The following is an 8,466-nucleotide window of genomic DNA, read 5'->3' as shown; positions in this document are numbered from 1 at the left end:
GTGTGTGTGTGTGTGTGTGTGTGTGTGTGTGTGTGTGTGTGTGTGTGTGTGTGTCAGTCTGTCAGTTTGTTGGATCATCCTGTTGCTGTCTGTTTCCTGTCTGTTAACTTCCTATTGGATGATTAAAGGCCCAGATTGAACACACAAAATAACTCAGGATTGTGTTGATCGTGTCCGAAACAACAATAAAATAAGATCTGGTTGTCCCAGAGGTGGACTGGGCCTTCAAGTAAAGAATACTTTTACTACTACACAACACTGACATTAAGACTAAGTCCTTCATTGGTTGGCTATAAGCAGGCTCTCTATCCAGGAATAATGTATTTTATAGCAGACAATCAAGCATGTTAGTCCACTTGCCAGAATCTGAACCCTGGCATATTGAGTACAGTAAGGTTTTATGTTAGAAATGTTGAGTATGGGTCCCCAGCATGTAGAAACTACCGGATGCTAACTTGCATATGTTGAGCAATTTTCATAATTTGCATAATTCGATTTATTTAGCATAATCCCCCATAATAATGGATAATATGTCAAAAACTGATTGGCCGATTTGAACAATATTAGAGTGGTTTTGGGGGTTATTGAGGATGCTGAATCCATTTTTGACATTTTCTAAATTCAAAATGGCCGTTTTAAACCGGAAATGGCCATATACCAACTGGAAAATCAACAAAAAAGTATAAAAATCACCCACTTTAAGTTGGTATAAGGCCATTTCCGGTTTAAAACGGCCATTTTGAATTTAGAAAATGGATTCAGCATCCTCAATAACCCCCAAAACCACTCTAATATTGTTCAAATCGGCCAATCAGTTTTTGACATATTATCCATTATTATGGGGGATTATGCTAAATAAATCGAATTATGCAAATTATGAAAATTGCTCAACATATGCAAGTTAGCATCCGGCAGTTTCTACATGCTGGGGACCCATACTCAACATTTCTAACATAAAACCTTACTGTACTCAATATGTCCGGGTTCACAATGGGGCTCTATGGGCTGGCAAGTAGACTATGTCATGTTTGATTCTTTATTTAGACTGAAACACTGCTGGTTGTCAGAGAGATGCTGTGAACTCCTGGCCTCAGCTCTCAGCTCTACTCCCTCCAATCTAAAACTCCTGGACTTGAACTTCAACATCGTGCCGGAGTCAGCCCTGAAACTTCTCTCTGGACTCGAGACTCTCACGTGAGTAGTGTGTTGGTGCAGTTATTCCAATGTTTCGATGACTGTATGGTGGAGGTGGGGGAGTGGAACCTTAACTTACTTACTTTCTTCATTTTTATTTCATATAAAAGTAGAGGATCAGGGCTTTACAAACTGAACTGTGCAGTTGTGATATTGTTGTTCTACTTCCTACAGTGTGAATCATGGAGGATTTGCAAGATGTGAGTATTTGTATGTCTGTCTGTCTGTCTGTCTGTCTGACCGGGGTCCCCCAGGGCTCTATCTTTGGACTCCCTCTACACCAAAATGGTTAGCTGAATGCAGGCATGTCAAACTTGGAGCTTTACGGCAAACATTTGTGTGAATCGTTCAGATCCAATGAGAAAATGTTTAGGGGGGAGGGGGTGTCGTGTCGTCTGTAAAGGCGTTGGTCAACCAGGGTACAATTACCAAGAAATAGAGGGATGTTGTTGTGGATGAACTCGAAAAAGAACCCTGTGTTGACAGATACGTTAAACTAATCAGGGTAAGTCTTATTTTGAAATCCCTCTTTAGAAAGTAGAATGTACTGCACCTTCCTCGCACCCCTCTCTCATTCACTTCACTCACAGATGGCAGCTAACGACCAGCATGTATCGGCCGTCAGCGCACATCGCTGCTGAATGTGTCGCTTGTTGTTAAGATCATTCCAGCTGTGGGCATTGGACAAAAGCAGAGCCTCTTGAGTCTGCGACAGTTTTGGTTGACAAAGAGATGGCTGTGAGCTATTTGGCCATACTTGATGCTACAGAGCATGCTAATGAGAGCTAAGTGCTAACATCAAATGTATGCCATTGCCATAGAACTTAAAGGGATATTCCACTTTCAACAGGGAAACGGGGGAAGGGCCTCTCTCCACATACACACCCATTGTAACTTCAAACTTCATTTTTACCATGATAGATTCATCAAAAACACCCATTATTTTTGCTGGTGACTCATACTACCCTGCTAATACGTGAGCAGGCCGTGTTTTATCCATAACTTTTTTCATTATTTTTTTATAATTATTTGGGGAAATGGAAAAAATGAAATACAAAAAAAAAAATATTACAAATAAATGAAAAAAGTTATCGGAAAAAACACGGCCTGCTCACGTATTAGCAGGGTAGTATGAGTCACCAGAAAAAAATAATGGGTGTTTTTATTGAATCTATCATGGTTAAAACGAAGTTTGAAGTTACAATGGGTGTGGGGAGAGGCCCTGGGCCTGGTAACATTTACATCAAATATCTAAATATTGACTCATGCGAATTAAAAACTGTTCAGGGTGTTCATAAAAGCCTGATTAGGCGATAAAATTACCAATTTTTTTTGAAGGTTTTCACATGGTTACAATGTGGAATAAAAGCTTCCTCTCAGCAGTGGTGTAATGGTCATTGAACGCGGTACCACGGTGTGTGTCCAGAATTGTTTTCACGTGCACGTGCAGGAATGGCACGGATGTGCATGCCAGAATGTGTGTCCCCCTGAGACCCCTCGAGTCAGAGCCAAGTAAATGGTAACCCTAAATGCAGGGCTGCTAAGTCTCACGCTTTGAGAGTGAGAGTCACGCAATTTAACCTCTTCTCACGCCACACACCACACTTACCATTTCACACACATTTTTACAGACGTCCCACCGACCTCTCCCGAAAGTTGCGGGGGTATTCTCGCTCTGTAAAAGTCACACAATTCTCAGCGCAGTGAATGCAGCTGCTGCTCCTCCCCTCTCTCTCCCCTCCGCCGCCGCGGTGGAGACACACATACACACTTGCTCCGCGAGTAAACCATAGATATATATGCCTTTCTTAAATATATATATATATATATATATATGGAGTAAACGCCGGGCGATATTTCAAAAAGATGACCACAATCCAGCTCTTGCCTCCCACGAACGCATGCACGAACGAGCCTGCGCACGATAATTTCACAGGTTTCTAAAAATTCTGTGTGATTGGACCGTTTTCTTGTATTTAGGCCTACATTAACCACTTATCTTGAACCCTAATATCCCCATATCCTGAGGAGCTAGGGCTTTAGAAGAGATAGGGCGGTTTGCACCAACACTACTACTCTACTAGAGGGAAGAATCCAAGTAGCCCTCAACTTGTGGGTCGGGACCCCCAGGGGGGTCCCAAAATAAATTTTGGGGGGTCGCCATGATTAACTTAATGTGCAACATTGTTTTCACACTCAACAGTAAACAAACCAACATAAAGTTTAAGTACATTGGCCAAATTGTCAAGTATAGAGGCAGACATTGTGAAAATAGCAGATCTACAATTTCATGTATCTGCTATTTTCACAGTAGAACCGTGTTATACAAAATGTCGGCAAGAGCCGCTGATTTCCGCGTCCGTGTCCTCTTAGTGCTCGTATAGGGTGGGGGGTCCCCAGTTAAAATATGATTATGTTGGGCGCAGCCTGAAAAGCTTGAGAACCACTGAAGTAGCCTACTGATGAGAGTTTTAAATGTTTGATAAATACACTGATCACAGTGCTGTCAAACAAGTCTATGGAGCTATAATGACATCTATTAAGATTTCATTTGCAACACAATTTGTATACAACATGTAGCAGTTGCCACAAATCACAATATAAAAATAGAAATGATTGCCCAGGCTATTTCATCAGCTGCTATAGTAACAACAACAACAACAACAACAACAATAATTATAATTAATTAGAAATATGTTTAAAATGGGACGTTGGTTATTCTGCAGCCCTGCAGCAGTGTTCACTGTTCAGCCTGTAGGTTTGTGCACTTGATCAACCATTCCAGCCAAGGACCTCAGGTATAAAAAAAAACCTCAGGCAGCACAACAGAGATTTTGGGCAGGCCATTTTTACAAAAGGGCACTTTAAGGCAAAGGGGATACATGTGCACCCTCTGCACGTGCCTGTTCAGAGGTCATTTAGAGGTCCGGTTTAGGGTTGGAGATAAGGAGGTTCCAGACGGTACACGGTCACCGCATCCTAGTCATTCATTTTCAATGAGAGGCGGGCAGTTATTTGGGCTGCACGTAGAAGTTTAGAGGCGGCGAGGCGAGCGGGCGTGGTCCCGTGAAATCCCTGCACGCGTGCCTTTTCGTGAATACACTTGCCGGTGGTGAGAGCTGGATAGTGTTCATCTTTGTGTTTGTGTCTCACCGCGGTGCAGCCGCAGCTGATCCTAGCGGGATCCAGCTGACCCCACGGCAACCGCTGCCCGTCTGTAGGGCCCTATAGAGTTATCCCTGATTTACACTGTGTGCACCCAAAAAGAGCCGATCTACAAGCTCGCACTGTGTCACAGTGCGACACGTTGTGAGCTTGTAGAGCTTGTAGAGACGTTGTGACGTTCTAGATGAGCAATGTTTTGTAGATCTGCTATTTTAGACAAACATTTGGTGTAGAGGGAAAACTGAACAGACCAAGTATAGAGCCCTGGGAGACACCAGTTGATGAAGGGTTAAACTGGTTAAGAGTTCTTTCTAGAACCATTAAAATAAATGTTTAGTGTGTGTGTGTGTGTGTGTGTGTGTGTGTGTGTGTGTGTGTGTGTGTGTGTGTGTGTGTGTGTGTGTGTGTGTGTGTGTGTGTGTGTGTGTGTGTGTGTGTGTGTGTGTGTGTGTGCGCGCGCGCGTGCGCGTCCGTGTGTCAGTCAGTGAATGATGTTTTTAATGTTTACTGTGTTGTTTTCTCATCAGATTTCCATGATCCCACACTGGACACAAACACATCAGATTTCCATAATCTCACACTGGACACAAACACAACACACAGAAGCCTCTCTCTGCCTGAGAACAACAGAGGTGTGACATGGGTGGAGGGAGGGGTTCAGTATCCTGATAATCCTGACAGGTTTGATGAACAGGAACAGGTTCTGTGTACAAAGGGTCTGACTGGACGCTCTTACTGGGAGGTGGAGTGGAGGGGAAGGGTTTCTATAGCACTGACCTATAGAATAATCAAAAGGAAAGGAAGTGGTGTTGACTCTCTGCTTGGATGGAATGAAAACTCCTGGAGTCTGGAGTGTGATGGTCGTCTCCATGGTGACAACAGTTACACTGTCAGTCACAATAAGAGGAGAACTGTCCTTCCTGTCCGTCCCTCTGACTCTGTCTACAGAGCAGTGGCGGGTCACAGGGGTCAGGATGTCTACAGAGCAGCAGGTGATGAGAAGGGTCAAGATGTCTACAGAGCAGCAGTGTATGTGGACTGTCCTGCTGGGACTCTGTCCTTCTACACAGTGTCCTCTGAGACACTGACACACCTGCACACCTTCCAGAACACCTTCACTGCACCTCTCTATGCTGGGTTCCGGGTTGAGAAGGACTCTGCTATGTCTCTGTGTGAGAAGTAAGTAGAATAGAGGAACACACGCACACATGTGCACGCGCATGGACACACACACACACACACACACACACACACACACACACACACACACACACACACACACACACACACACACACACACACCTACACACACACACACGTACGTGCACAGGTTGTGTGATTAATGATGTATTTATTTCTTCATAAACAGGACATCAGTTGGAGCATCTTTCCGACAGACAGGAGTAGAACTCCTAGAAGCAGAAGACTCACCACAGAGACCAGAAGACTCACCACAGAGACCTGAAGACTCACCACAGAGACCAGAAGACTCACCACAGAGACCTGAAGACTCACCACAGAGACCTGAAAACTCACCACAGAGACCTGAACACTCACCACAGAGACCTGAAGACTCACCACAGAGACCTGAACACTCACCACAGAGACCTGAACACTCACCACAGAGACCTGAACACTCACCAAAACGTGAAGACTCACCACAGAGACCAGAAGACTCACCAAAACGTGAAGACTCACCACAGAGACCAGAAGACTCACCACAGGGACCAGAAGACTCACCACAGAGACCAGAAGACTCACCAAAACGTGAAGACTCACCACAGAGACCAGAAGACTCACCACAGAGACCTGAGGACTCACCAAAACCTGAAGACTCACCACAACCTGACTACTCACCACAGAGACCTGAGGACTCACCACAGAGACCAGAGGAGACAAGGTAATCCTGATCAACTAATTTATTATCCTGATGGAACCCTCGCTAAAAAACCCATGGCAAAAATCTACTTGGCCTAGACAGTTCGCCCTCCTGGCCCCCAAACTGTGGAATAAACTCCATGTTGCACTTAAAACTACAGACTCACTCCCTAGCTTCCACCGTGAACTGAAGACTCACCTCTTCAGACTCCACCTAAGCCCTAGCACTTGCTGTAACACTCGCATTCCCTCGATGACCATACATGAAAGCTAGTTAACATTTATTAGGCTTTTACAAAAAGCTTTTACTGATTAGGTGCATGGTCTACCTACGTTATTGTTAGATTGATATTCCTATTTATTATGCAGCCATATATCGTGTGTGTGTGTGTGTGTGTGTGTGTGTGTGTGTGTGTGTGTGTGTGTGTGTGTGTGTGTGTGTGTGTGTGTGTGTGTGTGTGTGTGTGTGTGTGTGTGTGTGTGTGTGTGTGTGTGTGTGTGTGTGTGTGTGTGTGTGTGTGTGTGTGTGTTTCTAGACTCTCCTCTGGTGATGTCCATCATTCCAACATGGACATTGTGAGTAGAACCATCTGCTCTACAGAACAATCACACTGAACATCATTAGAACGTCTACAGAACAATCACACTGAGCATCAGTAGAACGTCTACAGAACAATCACACTGAACATCATTAGAACCTCTACAGAACAACTGAACACCACTAGAACCTCTACAGAACAATCACACTGAACATCACTAGAACCTCTACAGAACAACTGAACACCACTAGAACATCTACAGAACAATCACACTGAACATCATTAGAACCTCTACAGAACAATCACACTGAGCATCAGTAGAACCATCTCCTCTACAGAACAATCACACTGAACATCAGGAAAGTCTCTGATTGTTTCCCGTCTGCTTTGTGTCTTTCAGAGCCATTTTGAACCCAGCGTGCAAACAGTACAGTCAACCAATCAATACAGGTCAGTCTAAACACAGTACAGAAAACCAATCAATACAGGTCAGTCTAACACAGAACAGTCAACCAATCAATACAGGTCAGTCTAAACACCGAACAGTCAACCAATCAATACAGGTCAGTCATCTAAACAGCTTCCTCTAGAAGATGTGTATTTGAACCCATTAGCTTCCTGTTTCCACTGACATGTTTCTATTCAACCAGCCTCTGTTATTGTAAATGAACTGGACTAGAGAATGAAGTGATTGTTAAAAAATCAAACCTCGGTTCGAAGTGAAGCGGTGAACCTTTATTCTATGTGTTCTAGAGTTATGAACTCTGTGATCTATACATTCTTTATATTCTGAATGAATTAATGATTTTATCTGGAGGGCCGAATTGTCATGTGAAGCTTGACCAATCCTCAAAGTATCCAATCATCAGACCGGGACGGACACTACACACATACGGACGGACGGACGGACGGACGGACGGACGGACGGACGGACGGACGGGACAGATAAAACCTGTTCATTCTGGACTGATATGACCATATATGGACATGAAACACACATTTTGTTTTTGAAAAAACCTGTTAATTCTGGACTGAAATGACCATATATGGGTGTGGGACACACAAAGCCACTCATTGGAAGCGGCTTTCACCGCTTCAAAAAAACTAACAGGTGGTATAATACAGTATGTCCAAAGTGTACGAATCGTGTGGTGAACAATGCAAGGTGATATGGCATGTCCATAATGAACAAAGCCAGTATTCCAATATCATCCTGTGTGCCGCATTAAGTAAAAGTGGGGGCCGCATTAAGTGAAGGTGGGGTCGTGGGCCTCCGGGCCGCCAGTCATGGATGGTCAATGACATCACTTCTATGATGTCATAGACATGTATTTATAGAAGGACAATGTTATTAACGTTAATTAGTCTTCATCACCTGATGAAGACCAACATGGGTTAAAATGTTAAAATGTTGTCCTACTATAAATAAATGTTTCTACTGGGATCTAAGAACAGTTTATTGACTTCCCTTCCTTCTCCAGTGTAATGGAATGCTTCCCTTTGGACTCTAAATCACTACTATAAATAGAAAGCACCATTACTATGATGTCACACTGATGACATCAGCTGTATGAAGGACACCATGTGAGTCTTACCAGTGTTTATTGAGGACTTTCACTTCTGGTTGGAAGGAATATGTTTAGACATGTTATAAACTCTATATAGTGGAGGAAAAAACCCTAAAAAAGAG

The sequence above is a fragment of the Nannobrachium achirus genome (genome assembly GCF_963921795.1).
Source record: "Nannobrachium achirus genome assembly, chromosome: 14".
NCBI lineage: Eukaryota > Metazoa > Chordata > Actinopteri > Myctophiformes > Myctophidae > Nannobrachium > Nannobrachium achirus.
The sequence above is the reverse complement of the archived record's forward strand: the minus strand, read 5'-3'. Positions refer to the sequence as shown.